Genomic DNA, 20,442 nt, shown 5'->3' on the forward strand with positions numbered 1-20,442 from the left:
TTCCCCATCTATTTACCATGAAATGATGGGACTGAATGCCATGATCTTTTTTTTTTGAAAGTTGAGTTTTAAGCCAGCACTTACTCTCCCCTCTTTCTCTCTCATCAAGAGTCTCTTTAGTTCCTCTTAGCTTTCTGCCATAAGTGTCGTGTAATCTGCACATCTGAGGTTATTGATATTTCTCCCGGTAATCTTGATTCCAGCTTCTGCTTCATCTACTGGGGCATTTTGCATGATGTACTCTGCATATAAGTTAAATAAGCAGGGAGAATATACAGCCTTGACATACTCCTTTCCCGGTTTGGAACCAGTCCATTGTTCCACATCTGGTTCTAACTGTTGCTTCTTGACCTGCATACACATTTCTCAGGATGTGGGTAAGGTGAGCTGGTATTCCCATCTCTTTAAGAATTTTCCACAGTTTGTTGTGATCCACACAAAGGCTTCAGCATCTTCAATGAAGCAGAAGTAGATGTTTTTCTGGAATTCTCTTCTTTTTCTATGATCCAGTGGATGTTTGCAATTTGATCTCTGGTTCCTCTGTCTTTTCTAATTTTAATCCAGCTTGAACATCTGAAAGTTCTTGCTTCATGTACTGTTGAGGCCTAGCTTGGAGAATTTTGAGCATTATTTTGCTAGCATGTGAGATGAGTGCAATTGTGTGGTAGTTTGAACAATCTTTGGCATTGCCTTTCTTTGAGATTGGAGTGAAAATTGGCCTTTTCCTGTCCTGTGGCTGCTGCTGAGTTTTTCAAATTTTCTGGCATATTGAGTGCAGCACTTTCACAGCATCATCTTTTAGGATTTGAAATAGCTCAGCTGGAATTTCATCACCTCCACTAGCTTTGTTTGTAGTGATGCTTTCTAAGGCCCACTTGACTTCTCACTCTAAGATGTCTGGCTCCAGGTGAGTGATCACACCATCATGGTAATCTAAGTCATTAAGATCTTTTTGTATAGTTCTTCTGTGTATTCTTGCCACCTCTTATTAATATCTCCTGCTTCTGTTAGGTCCATACCATTTCTGGGAATTCCCTGTACTCTTTAAATTTATCCAACCTGTTTTGGCAATATTGAAAGAGAAAACACTGAATATACAGTTCTCTGGCTGAGGCAAATTGGCATGAAAATAGTTTAATTTTACCATTTTTAACATATCAAAAGAATATAATCTAGAATTTGGGGTTGACTTTCCCTAAAAAATTCAGCTCCTCTGGGGAATTTTCCTATTATTCTCCTCAAAAATTTCCCAGAAAGAATGAATTATTTTCCAGACCTATTTGCAGCTATTTACAACAATAGCACTAGATTCACAAAAATAGCATTTTGTCCTCTGGATAATAAAATCAGACATTTTTAGAGTTGGAGAGAACTTAATAATATTGACACCAAACCCCCTAAAACAGTGTTCCCTTACTGAGTTTATGATTAATTTCTCTATCTAAAACTTTATTCCTTTACTTATCTCCTCTAACCTCAATCCCTTTCTTGTCTCCTCAATCTATGCTAACTGAACACTAATTAAAGTCAGATGACAAAGATTGCTATTGTAGATACCATCATTAACATACAAACTCAGGCTGTTTTTCCAGGCAAGATGAGCTCACACACCCCCAAGCCATGGACCACCAGCCCCAAGAATCATAAACCAGACACATTCTTATTCCCAAAACCATGATTAAGAAATGTCACAAGAAAATAATTACTTCCAGTTTCTCTGTTCTTCCCCTTCAAGACATCCCTAACTCAAAGACCAAGATGGATCAGAGATTTGTCGCCCACTTCCTTTCTTGTTGTTCAGTCTCTAAGTCATGTCCGACTCTGCAGACCCATGCAACATGCCAGGTCTCCTTATCCTTCACTATCTCCTGGAGCTTGCTCAGACTCATGTCCATTGAGTCAGTGATGCCATCCAACCATCTCATCCTCTGTTAGCCCCTTCTCCTCCTGCCTTCAATCCTTCCCAGCATCAGGGTCTTTTCCAATGAGTCAGCTCTTTGCATCAGGTGGCCAAAATATCAGAGCTTCAGCTTCAGCATCATTCCTTCCAATGAATATTCAGGGGTGATTTCCTTTAGGTTTGATTGGTTCGATCTCCTTGCTCTCCTCTCAAGAGTCTTCCCCAGTGCCACAATTTGAAAGCATCAATTCTTCAATGCTCAGCCTTCTTCATGGTCCAACTCTCACATCTGTACATGACTACTGGAAAAACCATAGCTCTGACTATACAGACCTTTTTGGCAAAGTAATGTCTCTGCTTTTTAATACACTATCTAGGTTTGTCATAGCTTTTCTTCCAAGGAGCAAGTGACTTTTAATTTCCGGGCTGCAGTCATGGTCCAGAGTGATTTGGGAGCCCAAGAAAATAAAATCCACCACTGTTTCCAGTTTTTTCCCATATATTTGGAGTCCAAGAAAATAAAATCTGTCACCGTTTCCATTTTTCCCCACGTCTTCCCCATGAAGTGATGGGACTGGATGCCATGATCTTAGTTTTTTGAATGCTGAGTTTTAAGCCAGCTTTTTCACTCTCTTCTTTCACTTTCATCAAGAGGCACTTTAGTTCCTCTTTGCTTTCTGACATTACAGTGGTGTCATCTGCATATCTGAGGCTGTTGATATTTCTCCAAACAATCTTGATTCCAGCTTGTGAGTCACCCAGACCAGCATTTTGCATGATGTTGAATAATCAGGGTGACGATACATAGCCTATAACTGCATATAAGTTAAATAATCAGGGTAACAATATACAGCCTTGATGTACTCCTTTCCCTATCTGGAATCAGTCTGTTGTTCCATGTCCAGTTCTAACTGTTGCTTCCTGACCTGCATACAGGTTTCTCAAGAGGCAGGTCAGGTGGTCTGGTATTCCCATCTCTTGAAGAATTTTCCAGTTTATTGTGATCCACACAGTCAAAGGCTTGACATAGTCAATAAAACAGAAATAGATGTTTTTCTGGAACTATCTTGCTTTTTTGATGATCCAGCGGATGTTGGCAATTTGATCTCTGGTTCCTCTGCCTTTTCTAAAACCAGCTTGCACATCTGGAAGTTCACAGTTCACATACTGCTGAATGAAGCCTGGCTTGGAGAATTTTGAGCATTACTTTGCTAGCATGTGAGATGAGTGCAATTGTGCGGTAGTTTGAGCATTCTTTGGCATTGCCTTTCTTTGGGATTGGAATAAAAAGTGACCTTTTCCAGTCCTGTGGCCACTGCTGAGTTTTCCAAATGTGGTGGCATATTGAGTGCAGCACTTTCACTGCATCATCTTTTAGCATTTGAAATAGCTCAATTGGAATTCCATCACCTTCACTTGCTTTGTTCGTAGTGATGTTTCCTAAGGCCCACTTGACTTCACATTCCAGGATGTCTGGCTCTAGGAGAGTGTGAGTGATCACACCATTGTGATTATCTGGGTCATGACGATTACTCAGCCATAAAAAGGAACACATTTGAGTCAGTTCTGATGAAGTGGATGAACCTAGAACCTATTATACAGGGTGAAGTGGGTCAGAAAGAGAAAGATAAATATTGTATTCTAACTCACATATATGGAATCTAGAAAAATGGTACTGAAGAATTTATTTACAGGGCAGCAATGGAGAAACAGACATAGAGAACAGACATATGGACATGGGGAGAGGGGAGGAGAGGGTGAGATGTATGAAAAGGGTAACATGGAAACTTACATTACCATATGTAAAATAGATAGCCAAGGGGAATTTGCTGTATGGCTCAGGAAACTCAAACAGGGGCTCTGTATCAACCTAGAGGGGTGGGATGGGGAAGGAGGTGGGTGGGAGGTTCAGAAGGGAGGGGGTATATGTATACCTATGGCTGATTCATGCTGAGGTTTGACAGAAAACAACAAAATTCTGTAAAGCAATTATCCTTCAATAAAAAAAATTAAAAAAAGAAAAAAAATCTATAAACAATAAATGCTGGAGATGGTACGAAGAAAAGGGAACCCTCTTACACTGTTGGTGAGAATGTAATACAGCCACTATGGAAAACAGTATGTAGGTTCCTTAAAAAACTAAAAGTAGAACTACCATATGACCCAGCAGTTCCACTACTGGGCTCATATCCTGAGAAAACCAAAGTCAAAATGACACATGTACATCAGGAATGAAACTGGGTCATCTGTTGAGGTTTGGATGAATCTAGAATCTGTCACACAGAGTGAAGTAAGTCAGAAAAAGAAAAACAAATATCATATATTAATGCATATATGTGGAATCTAGAAAAAATGGTGCAAATGAACCTATTTCCAAGGCAAGACTAGAGAGGATTCATGAGGACAAGAAACTTAATCACCTTGTTCACTGCTGTATCATTAGCAGCTTAAGCACTGACTGCAAAAGGTAAGCTACCAAATACATATTAGCTGAATAAATGAAATTCCTTTAGAAGAATATTATAATTAGTGGATAAATGAGTGCCTGGTTAGGCAGGAAGTAAAGTAAAACAAAGAAATAGAAGCTTTGTTTCTCTGGGGAAAGTCAAGAGCTGCTCTCTGAAGCCTCAAAGTCAGTAAACTGCAGTGCCCTCAATTCCTCAATATGTTGGTATAGTTCCTTACTAGTTTCAGGAAATCACAAAGATTTCTCACCTTATTTAAGGATTTTTAATAGTTCTCCAAGTTCTAAGGACAAAGAAGTCAGCTCTAGATCCTATTTATGGGCTTAAGACTAAATAGTATACTCATCCTAAATACTATTCAGTAATAGCAAAGTTTTGTTGAGCATATACTATGTTCCAATACCTCAATAGGTACTGAAGATACAAAGATGGGATACAATCTCTGCTCAAGAATCATCAGAATCAGAGGAGAAAGATTTATAAATATGCATGATACAGTGTGTTATATAATAACTGAGGCATACAGACACTACAGTGAAGTTCATAGGAAAAAATAATTATGCCCAGGAAACTTTAATTTTACTATTTATTTTTATTTTTACTAATTATTTATTTTTACTAATTATTTTATTTTTACTAATTATTTATTTTAATTGGAGGAAACTTTAATAAAGTATTAACAGAAGCAGTGATATTTGGTTTGGGGCTTGATGAGTAAGTATATATTCACCAAACAAAAAAAGATAGAATCTCATATACATGGAATTTAGAAAGATGGTAATGATAACCCTGTATGCAAGACAGCAAAAGAGACACAGATGTATAGAACAGTCTTTTGGACTCTATGGGAGAGGGCGAGGGTGGATGATTTGGGAGAATGGCATTGAAACATGTATAATATCATATGTGAAACGAATCGCCAGACCAGGGTCGATGCAGGATACAGGATGCTTGGGGCTGGTGCACTGGGATGACCCAGAGGGATGGTATGGGGAGGGAGGTGGGAGGGGGGTTCAGGATGGGGAACACGTGTACACCTGTGGTGGATTCATGCTGATGTATGGCAAAACCAATACAATATTGTAAAGTAATTAGCCTCCAATTAAATAAATTTATATTTTAAAAAAATTTTTAAAAAAAGAAGAACATTCCAGGGACAGCTAACAGCATAATTAAAAACACAGAAACAAGCACTGTATAGTAGACTTAGGAAATACCAAAAAACCTGGTGAAGGGGTGAGATTGAGAATAACAGGGGAAATGGTAAGAATTGGCAACCCACTCCAGTGTTCTTGCCTGGAGAATCCCTAGACGGGGGATGGTGGGCTGCCGTCTATGGGGTCGTACAGAGTTGGACACGACTGAAGTGACGCAGCAGCAGCAGCAGCAAGACCAGTAAAGTACAATGGGGCCAAATTATAACAGGTTTGTTATCTCAAATGAAGAAATTTCTATTTTATTATATAAGCAAAGGAATTAATCAAAGCTTCCATAATACCCTTTGATCTTTCACAAAATACCCTTAGATCTAGGGAATTGGATTAGATATTACTTGTTAATTAAGTATGCCCTGAATTCAAACATCAATTTAAAATTAGAAGAATGAAGAGAATTAGTAGCATGAAGTATTAGAAATATGTGGTAATGATCCACTTGTGGTATAAAATGTTCCTTATCACAGTTTTATGTTTATTAAACATGGAAAAATTTAATAGTTTAGAAACAGTTTACTGAGCACCTATTATGTTCTAGACTCTATGCTAAGCATTAAGAACATAAAGAGATGGCTCTTTTCCTCAATAAGTTTATAATCTATAGGAGGAAAAATATAAATATTATTTTTCTACTATTTAGAGTGATCCTGAGTAAGTTGCTTAATTTCTGTAAGCCTCATTTTCCTCATCTATAAAATAAGAAGAAAAATAACTACCTTTTAGGGTCTTTGAGAGGATTAAATGAGAATGTGTGTAAAAGTACCCAGCACAGTGACAGAGAGTTGGCATTTAATAAAGTTAACTACTTTTATTGCCTAGTGGTATTGCTTTCGTAGAGATTCTAGTTATGTGGCACTAAATCAATTCCCAGTGAACCAATTTTATTCAGCAGCCCTTCAGTATATGCCATGAGTCACGCACTGCACTAGGCATTAAGGGTTCAGAGATTAATTAATCAGTAATACACAGGATGCAATTTTACTTCAAGCTATTTTTATAGTATATTAGCTTTTCTGAAGTACAGTTGATTTATAGTGTTGCACCAATCTCTGCTGTACAGCAAAGTGCCTCAGTTATACACATACAGACATTCTTTTTTCATATTCTTTTTCATTATGGCTTATCACAAAATATTGAAAATAGTTCTCTGTGCTATTCACTACGACTTTGGTTTTTTATCTGTCTTATATATAGTAGTTTACATCTGTTAGTCTCACACACTCATTCCTTCCCTCCCCTACCCACCTCCCCTTGACAACCACAAGTTTGTTCTCTATGCACTTCAGATTATTTCTAAGGATATAAATAACCATATTAGTCTATCAGAGTAAGAGTTAATGAGACTAACATAACTAAAATGCAAATAATTTAACAAAATAATTAAAACAACTAATGCATGTTTTAATACTAACTGAGAAAAGTTTTGTGTTTAGAAAAGTTTTTAAAATGGGGACTTGTTAGTTCCAATTAAAATTAATATGATAAGTTTATTTACTAGGGCTGCAATCGATGACAATTTCACATTTTAATACCATTCTTTCTTAAAAGAGCCACTAAGCTTAAATGGTATTCTAAATATAAACAGACCAAAATGTAAACTGTAAAAGAGTCAAAAGTTTACTTGGGTGCAAGCCTTTCAAAAGAAGATAAAAACATTCTAGTTAATATCTTTGAGGTCTTACATTTGCTTTTCAACTATAAAGTTGCATATTACATAGGAGAATAACCCAGATTTTCACTACTTCTTATCTCTGAAGTACTTATGGGTTATTAACTGAATGTTTACGATTTTTCCATCCAATTTTTGCAAAGTGTTCAAGTATTGTTCCTGTAGAGAAAGCAAACTTCTATTAGCAGGTTAATGTCTTCCTGCTGCTTATTAACAAATGTTGCAAAGGTACTCAGTATCCTGCTAAATATTTCCACATGTTCCCATGCATAGATAACAGTATTGAAAACTTCAATACTGACCCTTCAGATAATCATTTCTTTATAATTAAACTTGAATATATTTAATGAATTGAATCAACTAATAAGCATATGATATGAAAATACTTCAAGCTGGCCTATTCTACCTAATACAACTAGGGTCCAATTTCAAACACCAGAAAATATAGCCTAGGACCTCAGTGGTTATAAGGTAGGAAAGCACTGCCAGTAATTCTTCAAGGAGTTCAATCTCAATGCCAAAAGATCCCAATGCCCCTGGACGAAGTGAATTTTACAGTTCATACCTGATCAATGTATTAACCTAGAGAAAAGTCTCTACTGCTAACCTCTAACCTCAGCCATACTCTGGGTAATATTTCTACCAAAAATTGGATTAGAAAATTAAAGGTTTTTAAACTTGAAGCTGGGAGAGACTGCTACAATGTTGTATCCAAATAAACTTCAGGGAGTTTTATCAATGAAATGGATTGGAATTTAATTAATGAATGCCCAGTTCTATTGCTGAATACACAAAACTACATGAGAAAAGAAGCAGCTACCACGAGAAAGTCTTTGAGGTTCTGTTCTACTATATGCTCAATATGATTCAACGGTGTGACACAACTACCAGAAAAGCTTACCTGCGATCACAGTACAGAAATTACCCTGGTGGTGATAGGTCATGGGATAAATCTAATGAGAAACACTGAAAGGAACAAGGTCAGGCTGGCTTCAGATATTTGAAGGGCTAGAAGGTAAAAGAGTCTTGTTCTGTGAATCTCAGAAGACAGAAACTATAGGGAGAAAGATTTGACTTCAATGTGGAAAAGAGCACTGTAACTATTGGAATCACCAAAAAAAAAAAAAAAAAACCCATGGAATGAGTAGCTTCTGTGGCAAGTTTCTTGTCACAGGAAGTACAAATGTTTTACTATTATCTATTAGAAGATTTACAAGCAATTCACACATGGATTTATAGGAAGAAAGGCAGATAAGCTATATAAATGCACTTGGCACAGTGTCTGAAATAGGAGATATTCAGTAGGTATTATGTTTTTCCTTCTTACTTCCTTACTATGGGATCCAGTTAATCTACAGAAGATAGCCACCCTTTGAAAAATATTCTGCCAGTCCCTTACCTTGTATTTATGAAGCCACGACACAGACAGAGGGTTTGCTGATTCCTGATTCTGAACTGCCAGTTCAGACTTTTGGTTGTTCTAAGAATATGCATGATATAAAAAGATCTCAATCTCCTTGAATCACACTTTGAAGCCACAAAAATCTCCTATTTCTATAACAGAATGTAAGCTACTACAAACATTTTTACTTTATTTCTAGGACACATTCACAAATGGCAATTTCAAGGGACAATTTAAAATTCCATGAAATTCTACAATTCACTAGAAGTCTATTGGATGAAGAATAACATTCCAACAAAAATACTGTACATTTATATTTCAAATTTTAGACTACAAAAAAAACCCCATCTAACTACTCTGAGTAATATAAAACTTTAGGAAAGATTGAAAACACCAAACAGAGGGTTTCCAGCTAGCTGAGGGCAATGGGGGCGGCCTAAATCTCCATATCCTCAAAAACAACATGGAATAACAAGAAGAACAAATAAAACTGCACAAAACCATACCCTCAGTATACGTAGACAAAGAAAAACCCCACAAAACTTCAAGTTATCTATAAGTGAAAAAAAGTGGGAAAGGAAAAAGTGACCAAATCCCTGTTAGTAATTATTCACGCTCCCACAGGAAGCCTCCTAGAGAAGAAGCATAGTCTGCAAATACTGCAGAGGAGAGACGTGGGGAGCTAGCAGCAGGCCCACAACTGCTCTGAAACAACCACCCAGAAGAGAAAGACTCCCCACAAGAGTGAAATATTGAAAAAATATTCCCATAGATTAAAACGTTACTGCAGGGAAGGGCTAGAAAAGCACAGGAGATCCATGTTGCTAACCTTTGAAAGTCATAGCTTCTAAGAGAAGAAAACAGGTGGGAAAAAAAAGGAAAGGTCCCTTTGGCAACTGAATGGTGAAAGAGAAAAGAAACTAACAGAGTAATTTTTAGGTTTCTGCAAGAAGAAAACAAACAAACAAAAACCCACAAAACAAAAAATCAGAGGATACTTAATCCATCTTTCAAAAACCCACTACAGAATGAGGACTTTACTCCATTGACATGAGAGGGCATCTCAGAACTAGGAATTCCCCAAAATCTAAAACAACACTCTCAAATCACAATGTAATAAAATTAGAAATTATTAATGAAATGTAAAAATTAAGTCTACCTGGAAAATTTTAAACTATTTCCATAAAACAACTCTTGGGCAAAAGGGGGAAATACAAATGACTGCAAAGCTTCTGAGAAAATGATACTGAAAAATTAAAACACTACACCTCAGAACCAATGTGTATATATATGCTTATAGCAATAACAAGGATATAGGACTAAACACTAAGGATGATTAAAATGGAACATATTCATCAATTGAAAACAATGAAGTCCTGATCCATGCTACAAGACAAATGAACTGTGAATGTTTTCTATGCTGATTAAAAGAAGCCTGTCACAAAAGGTCATATACTTAGCTATCTTTTTATAAAATGTTCATAATAAGCAAATACATAATAACAGAAAGTAGATTAGTGGTTGCCAGGTGCCTCAGAGGAAAGGAGTATTAATGGGTATGGGTTTTCCTTTGGAGATGAAAATGTCCTGAAATTAGATAGTGGAGATGATTTCACAACTCTGTGAATATATTAAAGTGTACACTGAGTTGTACACTTTAAAATAATCCATTTTATGGTACGTCAATTTCATCTCAATACAGCTGTTATTTACTACAAAGATAAAAAATGAGTTATGTTCCCAATTAAAAAACTAGAAAAACAACTACAAAGTAAACCAACAGAAAGCACAAGGAAGATAAAGGCAGAAAATAAAGGGATAAAGAATTAGAAAGAGTAGGCATGGACTTCCCTGATGGTGCAGTGGCTAAGAATCTGCCTTCCAATGTTGAGACAATGGTTCAGTCCCTAGTCTGGGAAGATCCCACATGCTGCAGAGCAACTAAACCCATGAGCCACAACTACTGAGCCTGTGCTCTAAAGCCTGGGGACTGCAACTACTGAGCCCCCAAGCCACAACTACTGAAGCCCAGGCAAGCCCTGGAGCTCATGCTCGGCAACAAGTGAAGCCACCGCGATGAGAAGCCCATGCACCACAACTAGAGAGTAGCCCCGACTCGCGGCAGCTAGAGAAAGCCCATGAGCAACAACGAAGACCCAGGGCAGCCCAAAGAAATAAAGAACAGACGTAGTTAATCAAAACTCTATTGTTTTGAGAAATTTAATAAAAGAAACAAACTCTTACCCTAACTTAATGGGGGAAAAAGGAGAAAGTATATATACACAAATATAAGAAATAACAGGAGAGAAAAACCATTGAAACAGAAAATTGAAAACTGTAAAAGACTACTTTTCAGGACTTCTATACATTTAGATTTGAAATTCTAAATGAAATATATAATTTCCAAGAGAAATACAGACTACCAAAACTGACCCCATGGGAGATGGAATGTTTAAACAAAAAGAAATAATTACCAAGCGACCACCAAAACAACAAAAAAAAGAAAAACCCACACATCAAAAAAAAAAAAAAAACCAGGCTCAGATATTTTTACAGAGTATTAAATCAAACCTACAAAGATCAAATAGTCCCAGTGCTCCATAAATTGTCCCAAAGCATAAAAAACGAGGAAAGGCTTCCTATTTCCTTTTAAGAAGTAAGTATAAAATTAACACTTAAACTTGTTAAGGACATAAGAAAAAAGAAAATTATAAACCAATATCACTTATGAATATGGATTTGAAAATACTAAAGAAAAGTGACAAAATCTAACTCCACATTAAAAAAAATCAATACATCACAATCCGGTGAGAGTGGAGAGTCAGACTATATAGAAACTTATAGGCCATAATAAGGCTTGTAGGTTCCAATCTGAGTGTGGAAAGAATGCAGCAAAGTTTTGAGCAGAGGAGTGAAATGATCTAGTTTATATTGGAAAAGCATTGCTCTGGACATAAAGAATTGATTGTACAGGTGCACAAGCAGAAGCTAAAAATCATGTAGGAGACTCTTATACTCCAGGTGAGAAATTATGACAATTTGCTCTACAGGAAAAGTGGGGAAAATGTGGAGAAACACTTCTCTTTCTTATATTTCTGGATATTTTAAGAAATGGGTAAAAAGGCTTACTGATCTACTGAATGTTAAGGACAATAAAAATCAAGACTGGCTCTAAGATTTTTGGCCAAAGATCCTAGAAATATGGAGTTATCTCTTGCTGAACAGAAAAAACTTCAGGAGGAACAGACAAGGAAGGTAGAAGTTCAAGGAGAGAATTAGTACTTCAGTTTTAGACCTGTTCAATTTGAAAGGCCTATTGGACATCAAAGCAAAAATACTTTTGCAAAGTGTTAGAGATATGAGATAAGATTTTTTTAAAGACCTAAAGCATGAAAAGAGTTGACCTTGAAGGAATAAAGAGCATTGTAGCCAAAGGAAATTTGAGACTGTGGTACAGGGTTTAAGTTGGGCTTACAGAACACACTGGAAGGCCAGTGAGCTTACACATGGGAACACTAGACAGCAGGAATTAAAAAAATAAATGATTTAAAAAAAGAATCTCACTATAACATAGTACTAGATAATATACATTTTGGTATCTGAATGCTATGGTCTGAATTGTGTCCCCTCAAAATTCATTTGTTGATGTCCCAACCCCCAACGTGATGGTATCTGGAGATGGGCTTTGGATAATTATGGTCAATGAAGTCAAGAGGGTAAGTCCCTCTTGATAGGATTAGTGCTCTTGTTGTTCATTGTTATTCCATCCCTAAGTTGTGTCCAACTCTGCAACCCCATGGACTGCAGCATGCCAGGCTCCCCTGTCCTTCACTATCTCCTGCAGTCTGTTCAAATTTCTGTCCATTGGGTCGGTGATGCTATCTAACCATCTCATCCTCTGCCACCCTTTTCTCCTCTTGCCTTCAATCTTTCCCAGCATCAGGGAAAGCATCACTTTTCCAGTGAGTTTGCTCGTCACATGAGATGGCCAAAGTATTAGAGTTTCAGCTTCAGCATCAGCCCTTCCAATGAATATTCAGGACTGATTTCCTTTAAGATTGACAGGTTTGATCTCCTTGCAGTCCAAGGGACTCTCAAGAGTCTTCTCCAGCACCACAATTTGAAAGCATCAATTCTTTGGCACTCAGCCTTCTTTATGTTCCAACTCTCACATCCATACATGACTACTAGAAAAACCATAGCTTTGACTATACGGAACTTTGTCAGCAAAGTCATGTCATTGTTTTTTAATACGGTGTCTCAGTTTGTTGTAATCTTTGAATTCTTACAAAAAGACGAAGACAAATATGTTTCTCTCTCCCTCCCTCTCTGCACTCACAAAAAAGAGGAGCTCATGTGATGATACACAGTAAGACGGAGCCACCTGTGACCCAAGAGAAGAGGCCTTAGTATAAAACTTAACTTGTGTCTGAATTTTAGACTTTCCAGCCTCTAGACCTATAAGGTTTGAGGCACTGGGTCTATGGTATTGGCTATGTCAGCCCAAGCAGACTAATACAGTAGAAATGGAGTTATATTGAACAAAAATGTAAAATATATGAATGGCTTTGGAATCATTCTAGTTCCAAAGTTTGGAAAAATTACCAGTGAAAGCCTGAATATCTTGAAGAAAACATTAGTAGTAGCCTCAAGATCCTCTGACACTGCAAGTGAGAGTTTGCAAAAGGACAAAATCTTCCTGAAGACTGGAGAAAAGGAGATCCTTGTTACAATAGAAGCAGAAATTATGGTAATACTATTACCACAGTTTAGAAGAAACCAGACAATAAGCAGAATATTGAAACTGCTACATGGTTTCTTCTTGCTGCTTATAGTAAAACTCTACAGTGCTATATTGCAGAGAGAACTATTAAACAAAAAGGATCCAGAACGTCATAGTTTTGAAAATTCTCAGCCTCTCAAAGTGGTAAAAAATGCTAAAATTAAGAAATAATCTTTGAGCAAAAATGAAATCCAGGGTACTGTCAGGAAAACATGGTCCAAAACTGAAGCCTAAGTTGTAACAAATCTTCTGTAAAAGACTCAGAAAGATGTCTCAGAATGCTGTTCAGACAGAAAAAAAGCTGTGCCTTACAAACCTCTCAATCAAAGGGCTGCTAGGAAACAAGAATGTTGATCCTTGGGACTTGCTTGGTGGCCCAGTGGCTAAGACTCTGCGCCCCCAAGGCAGGGGCCCTGGGTTCAGTCCCTGGTCGGGGAACTAGATCTCCCATGCTGCATCTAAAGATCCCACATGCTGCAACTAAGACCCAGTACAGGTAAACAAATAAATGAAAAAAATTTTTAAAAACAATGTTGCTCAGAAAAGACCCAAAGAAATTTGCATGTGTAGCTTGTTGACTAATGGAGCAACAAACCAAGATTCACAGGACATCCACAAAATTCCTAAGATAAAAATTATCCAGAGGGGATCCTTATGTGTTAGTCAGTTCAGTCGCTCAGTCATGTCCAACTCTTTGCAACCCCATGAACCGCAGCACACCAGGCCTCCCTGTCCATCACCAATTCCCGGAGTTCACCCAAACTCATGTCCATTGAGTCGGTGATACCATCCAAGCATCTCATCCTCTGTCATCCCCTTCTCCTCCTGCCCTCAATCGTTTCCAGCATCAGGGTCTTTTCAAATGAGTGAGCTCGTCACATCAGGTGGCCAAAGTATTGGAGTTTCAGCTTCAACATCAGTCCTTCCAATGAACACCCAGGACTGATCTCCCTTAGGTTGGACTGGTTGGATCCCCTTGCAGTCCAAGGGACTCTCAAGAGTCTTCTCCAACACCACAATTCAAAAGCATCAATTCTTCGGTGCTCAGCTTTCTTTATAGTCCAACTCTCACATCCACACATGACCACCAGAAAAACCATAGCCTTGACTAGACAGACCTTTGTTGGCAAAGTAATGTCTGCTTTTTAATATGCTGTCTAGGTTGGTCATAACTTTCCTTCCAAGGAGTAAGCGTCTTTTAACGCTTACGGCTGCAATCACCATCTGCAATGATTTTGGAGCCCCCCAGAATAAAGTCAGCTTTAGGTGTTAGCATTCTATTTTTCTCAGGTCACAGATCACAGCTTGAAAATTATGGTCTGGGGTAAGAGCTGTGGTAATAAAAGAAACTAGGGAAAAAACATAATTTGGAGTTTGAAGGTAGAACTAAGGATACTGAGGGACTAGAGCCGGGGAAGAGTTGGGAGAAGTGTCTGACATGATTCATGTTTTTGCTTTAAACAACTGAATGGGTGGAAATGCCACTGACTAAGATGAGGAAAAGTAGAAGAGGAGTAAGTTTAAGCTGATGGGGGAACAGAATTAAGAGTCTGCACATGAACATGTGAAAATTGAGACACCTGTTACACATACAAGCAGAGATGTAAAGATGCTGACTGGATACGCAGGTATAGAGCTCATCATTGACTATTCTAAGTTTGTTCCCATCTCCCCACCAGTGTATAACCTTGTTTTACTTCTTCACAGGACTAATAATTATTTGAAATTATCTTAGTTTTTTTCCCATATGCTACTGTCCCGCTCTACTAGAAACTTAAGCAAAGACCACACATTTCATCTGCTTATTTGTTGCTTGTGAATGACTGCATTGATACCCCTAATTCTTTTTCCCTTTATGGTCTGACTTTGCAGTTTCCTACCTTTAAAAAAGTAAAGTATATTTCCCTCTCCCTTGATTCCAAGTTTTTCATATGACTTGCTTTGGTCAAGTCTCAAGATGCCTTGCATGTTGCAGATTATGCTCTTATGCTTGTGCTGTGACCATAAAAAGGACATGCCAGAGCTGGCCTTCTGGCCCCAAGTGGAGGCTGAGACACCCAGCCAAACACGAGTAAAATGGAGCCTCTAACCACGCTACAGTCATATCAAACCAGACAAAAATAGCTGATCATGACTTAGATCCACTGATTCCCAGTCAGTCTACAAACTTGCAAGCTATAATAATAAAAAATCATTATTTAAAATCACTGAGTTTGGGAATAGCTTATTACACAGCAATAACTAAGTTATATACTTCTATTTTCCAGTGCCTAGAATAGTGCCTACAATATAATAAGAGCTCAATTTTTAAATAAATTATTTAATTCAAAAGGAAATGGATAAGGAATAGCCAAAGAGGTAAGGAAAACAAGAAGTGTGAGATATCACAGAGGCCAAGAGAAGAGAATGTTTTAAGACAGACGTGATCAAAGCGGGGTAATGGTACTGAGGTCTATTAAAACAGGATTGAGAAGTATTTATTCGATATGGCAATGTGGTTATCAGTGGTAGCCCAAAGGAGGGAAGCCAGATTGGAATGGACTGAGTTTTAAAATGTTAAGAAATAGCTACAAGGAAGAAAATTCCCATGGCTCCAAGCTGTCAGTCTCCTCTATGCCATCCTACCATTCTTCCTTGAAGATTTCTTTGCTTTCTGATTACTTAATCTTGGTTATATAACCTGGGATATTTTTCCTACAAAGAATAGGAATGAGCATGACTATTTTCTTTCTTATCTCACAGTATACAACAAGGCACTGGTTCAGGGTCATACAATTAAAACAAAAGATAAAAGACAAGAACTCTAGCTGCTCTACTCCATGTTTTAACTAGCTGGCTAAGGCAGGCCAATCATTGATCATCAGTCAAAAACCTGGGATGTTTACCTAAAAAATAAAAATCAACCATGAAATTTAAATCTCATAAAGCCCTATGGATTGACAGATAATGATGGACTCCTGTTAGATTCAAGCACAAGAATAAAATATGGCTATATAAATCTAATACCAAGAGCAAGCCTTAAGTCTCATTACCATATTCAGAACTGATAAGCAGCAATTTATAATCCATGATTAAAGGAGACAAGATTTATGTTATTTTTTCTATTTCAATGTCTTATTTTGGAACATTCTAGGTGCTTCCCATATGATGTCATTTGTAAGAATACAACTAAATTCTACCACACTATTTCTTCAACTTAATTGAAAAACATTTCATTTTTATACAATCTAGCATCCTCCACAGTTTCTTAATAAATAAATATTGCTTTTCACACATTTATATAACTATCAGTAAGCCTCAAAGTTTTTCAACATACCAAATTTTTCCATATGCTCTTTCCCAGCACACCCAAATATCTGAGAAGCAAGTGGGTGGGTAGATAGTCCATGCTTTTTGTTCAGGATGTCAAGATGTTTATCAAGTGGACTGGTCCTATATGAAAACTAAGAGAGTGGGGGAAACAAATTGTAATAGGTACTTAACATGATAGGTATCTTTTTTATGCTTATTTGAAGTCTGGAATAAGCTAAAAATATACAATGTGAATAAAATCAGTCAGAAAATGCTTTCCAGGGAAACATGAGAAGGAAAAATAATCAAGTGCCCAAAGAGGTGTTAATTCTTTCAAGAAACATGTATAAAGAATCCTGTTATGTGACAATAACTACTCAAGACATTGGGGATAAAATGGTGAACAAAACAGATAAAGTCCCTGCTCATCTAGTATTTATATTTGAGGGAGGAAGAGATAAAACATAATGAGGACAGAAATTAAAATGTAAATAGTAATGCTATCAATATAACAAATAAATTCAAATAAAGGGATAAAAGACAGAAGGTGGAAAGTGTTATTTTATAGAAAATAGTCTAGGGAGATCACATTAATAAAGTGACATTTCAGCAGGGATGTGAAGGAGCAGGAGTAAGTCATTTGGATAACTTTTGGAGAGGAGAATTCTAGGCAGACAGAAAAGCAAGAGCAAAGTCCCAAGGCAGGACCAGTCTTGGGTGTTTGAGAAAAAATGAATTAGGATTAGGATAAAGTAACACTCAGAGTGCAGTCACATCTGTTTCCATGGTTCTAGAATAGAGAAACACAGTTCCTACTGCAAATATTCTACAAAGGGGAGGCTGTTTCTTGCTATTTTACCTACTAGACTGCAAACACTTTGAGCACAGGAACTCTTCTTCATCAACCTCTGAATATGTATCCAAAATCTAGCATATAGCCTGCTACATGGTAAACATTACATAAGTAATTGGTAAACAGAGATTTTTTTTTTCCTGGTCCACAAATGGGTTCTAAAGGGAATAGTAGGCACATGAAAAGATGTTGAACATTACTAATGATGTGAACTAGTGATGTCCAACATCACTAATCGGTAAAGAAATGCAAATCAAAACTACAGTGAGGTACCACCTCACAGAACAGCCATCATCAAAATGTCTAAAAATAACAATGCTGGAAAGACTATAGAGAAAAGGAAACCCTCCTACACTGTTGGTGGGAATGTAAGTTGCTACAGCCATTATGGAAAACAGTATGGAGATTCCTCAGAAAACTGGAAAATAGAATTACTATATGAGCCAGCAATCTCACTCCTCAGAATATATCCAGACAAACCTATAATTCACAAAGATACATGCACCCCTATGTTCACAGAAGCACTGTTCACAATAGCCAAAACATAGAAACAATCTAAATGTTCATCAACAGATGAATGGATAAAGAAGATGTGGAAGATGTTGTGTATGTATGTATATGTATGTATGTGTGTGTGTGTGTGTGTATATATATATATATATATATATATATATATAAAATAGGATACTACTCAGCCATAAAAATGAATGAAATAATGCCATTTGCAGCAACATGGATTCAACTAGAGATTATCATACAAAGTGAAATAAGTCAGAAAGACAAATACCATATCACTTATACATTGAACCTCAAATATGGCACAAATAAACCTATATACAAAGTAGAAATGGACTCACAGACATAGAGAACACACATGCAGTTGCCAAGGGGAAGGTAGAGAGTGAGAGGGATGAGCTGGGTGTTTGGGATTGGTAGATGCAAACTATTAAATTTAGAATGGATAAATAACAAAGTCCTAATGTATAGCATAGGGAACTAGATTCAGTATGTTGTGATAAACCATAATGGAAAAGAATATAAAAAAAATGTGTATATGTATACAATGAGTCACTTTGCTGCACAGCAGACTGTGTCACAACACTGTAAATGAATCATACTTAAATGTTTAAAAACCTCAACATAAGAAAAAACAGGCTTACAAGAAGAAAATTATTTAGTTAAATACGAAAAGCAATTTGACAATCCAAACAATAAAGACAAAATGAGCTGATAAACGGGTACTGTGTAATCTGTGAACACAGAAGTCTTTAAGTATATAGAATTATGTATTTGGATTCCCATAGGTAGAAATTTTTTTTGAAAAAGAAATCCAAACAAAAACACCTTAAAATACAGAAAATGTTCATATCTAAGATGAAAAGAAGTATGAATGAAAACAAAGATACACAATGCATGTTTCTAGTCAAGATGGACTACAGAAAAAAGATTTACCCTTCTAACTTTTTTTTTTTACTTTAAAAAATTTTTATTTATTTTTAGCTGTGCTGGTTCTTCATTGCTGCACATGGGCTTTCTCTAGCTGTGGACTTCTCACTGCAGTGGCCTCCCTTGCTGCAGAGCATGTGCTCTAGAGTGTGTGGGTTTCAGTAGTTGTGGTGCATGGACTTAGTTGTCCCACCACATGTGCAATCTTCTCAGGGACTGAACCCCTGTCCCCTGCATTGGCAGGCAGATTGTTTAACCACTAGACTACCCTTCTATCTAAAAAAGCCAAAAACCTGGACAAAATATAGAAAGCAAATGTTTTCAGACAATGTACAATATAAAGCTTAGTACAGGGATCTCTGAAAGAACTCGCAGAGAAGAGTAATGGATAGAAGACAGCTCTCTGATAATCTGAAGAGAGTTCCCCTTGAGTTTTCAATGAGTCTAATCAACACTACTGAGACCAGGGAAAAAGTCACTGGAAAGGAGCAGGCAGAATAATTTCCAATGTTCCCTTAGTGCCAGGAATGATTTTTATTCTCAAAACCACAATGGTAAGATCTTTTAACACAAAGGGCATCAGTGAAATCCTGAGGTTACTACATCAGTAGCAGTGTCCGTTTAGCCTTGGAATAATAAAGTCCATTCCATTGAAGCTAAAAAGCTTCAAATGGATTAAAGATTTGGATTCGAATCTCAAATGGATTAAACCAGTTCTAAAAAAACAATTATCCTAAAAAAAACTCCTAAAGTTAATGGAACATAAAAATTCAACAACCAACAAAGTAAAATTTACAATGTCTAGCATTCAATCACAAATTACATGTGCACGTGTGTGTGCCCAGTCGAGTCTCACTCTTTGCAACCCCATGGACTGTAGCCCACCAGGCTCCTCTGTCCATGGGATTTCCCAGGCAAGAATACTGGAGTGGGTTGCCATTTCCTCCTCCGGGGGATCTTCCTGACTCAGGGATTGAACCCACATCTCTTGTGACTCCTGCATTGGCAGGCAGGTCTTTTACCACTAGCACCACCTGGGTTACACAGCATGCAATGAAGCAGAAAAGTGCAACTTGCTAAGAGTGGATTAATCAGTCAACAGAAAAGATACATATAACAGAAGTAGTAGATGAGAACTTTAAAACCATTACTACAAATATTCCATTTGTTCAAAAAGGTAGAAGAAAGCATGAACATAACAAAGAAAAATATGAAATGTATTTAAAAACTGATCCACATGAAATTTTAGAGATAAAATATACATTGTGTGAAATGAAAAGTAAACTCAGTGGAATTAATATCAAATTAGACAATGCAGTGTAGTTTAGTAAACTTGAAGAAGCAGTAAACTAAAACATAAGGAGGGGGGAAAATCTCAAAATAAAAAAAAAATAAACAAAATTAGTGAGCTGAGGAACA

The sequence above is a fragment of the Bos javanicus genome, chromosome 3, assembly GCF_032452875.1.
Source record: "Bos javanicus breed banteng chromosome 3, ARS-OSU_banteng_1.0, whole genome shotgun sequence".
NCBI classification, from domain to species: Eukaryota; Metazoa; Chordata; class Mammalia; order Artiodactyla; family Bovidae; genus Bos; species Bos javanicus.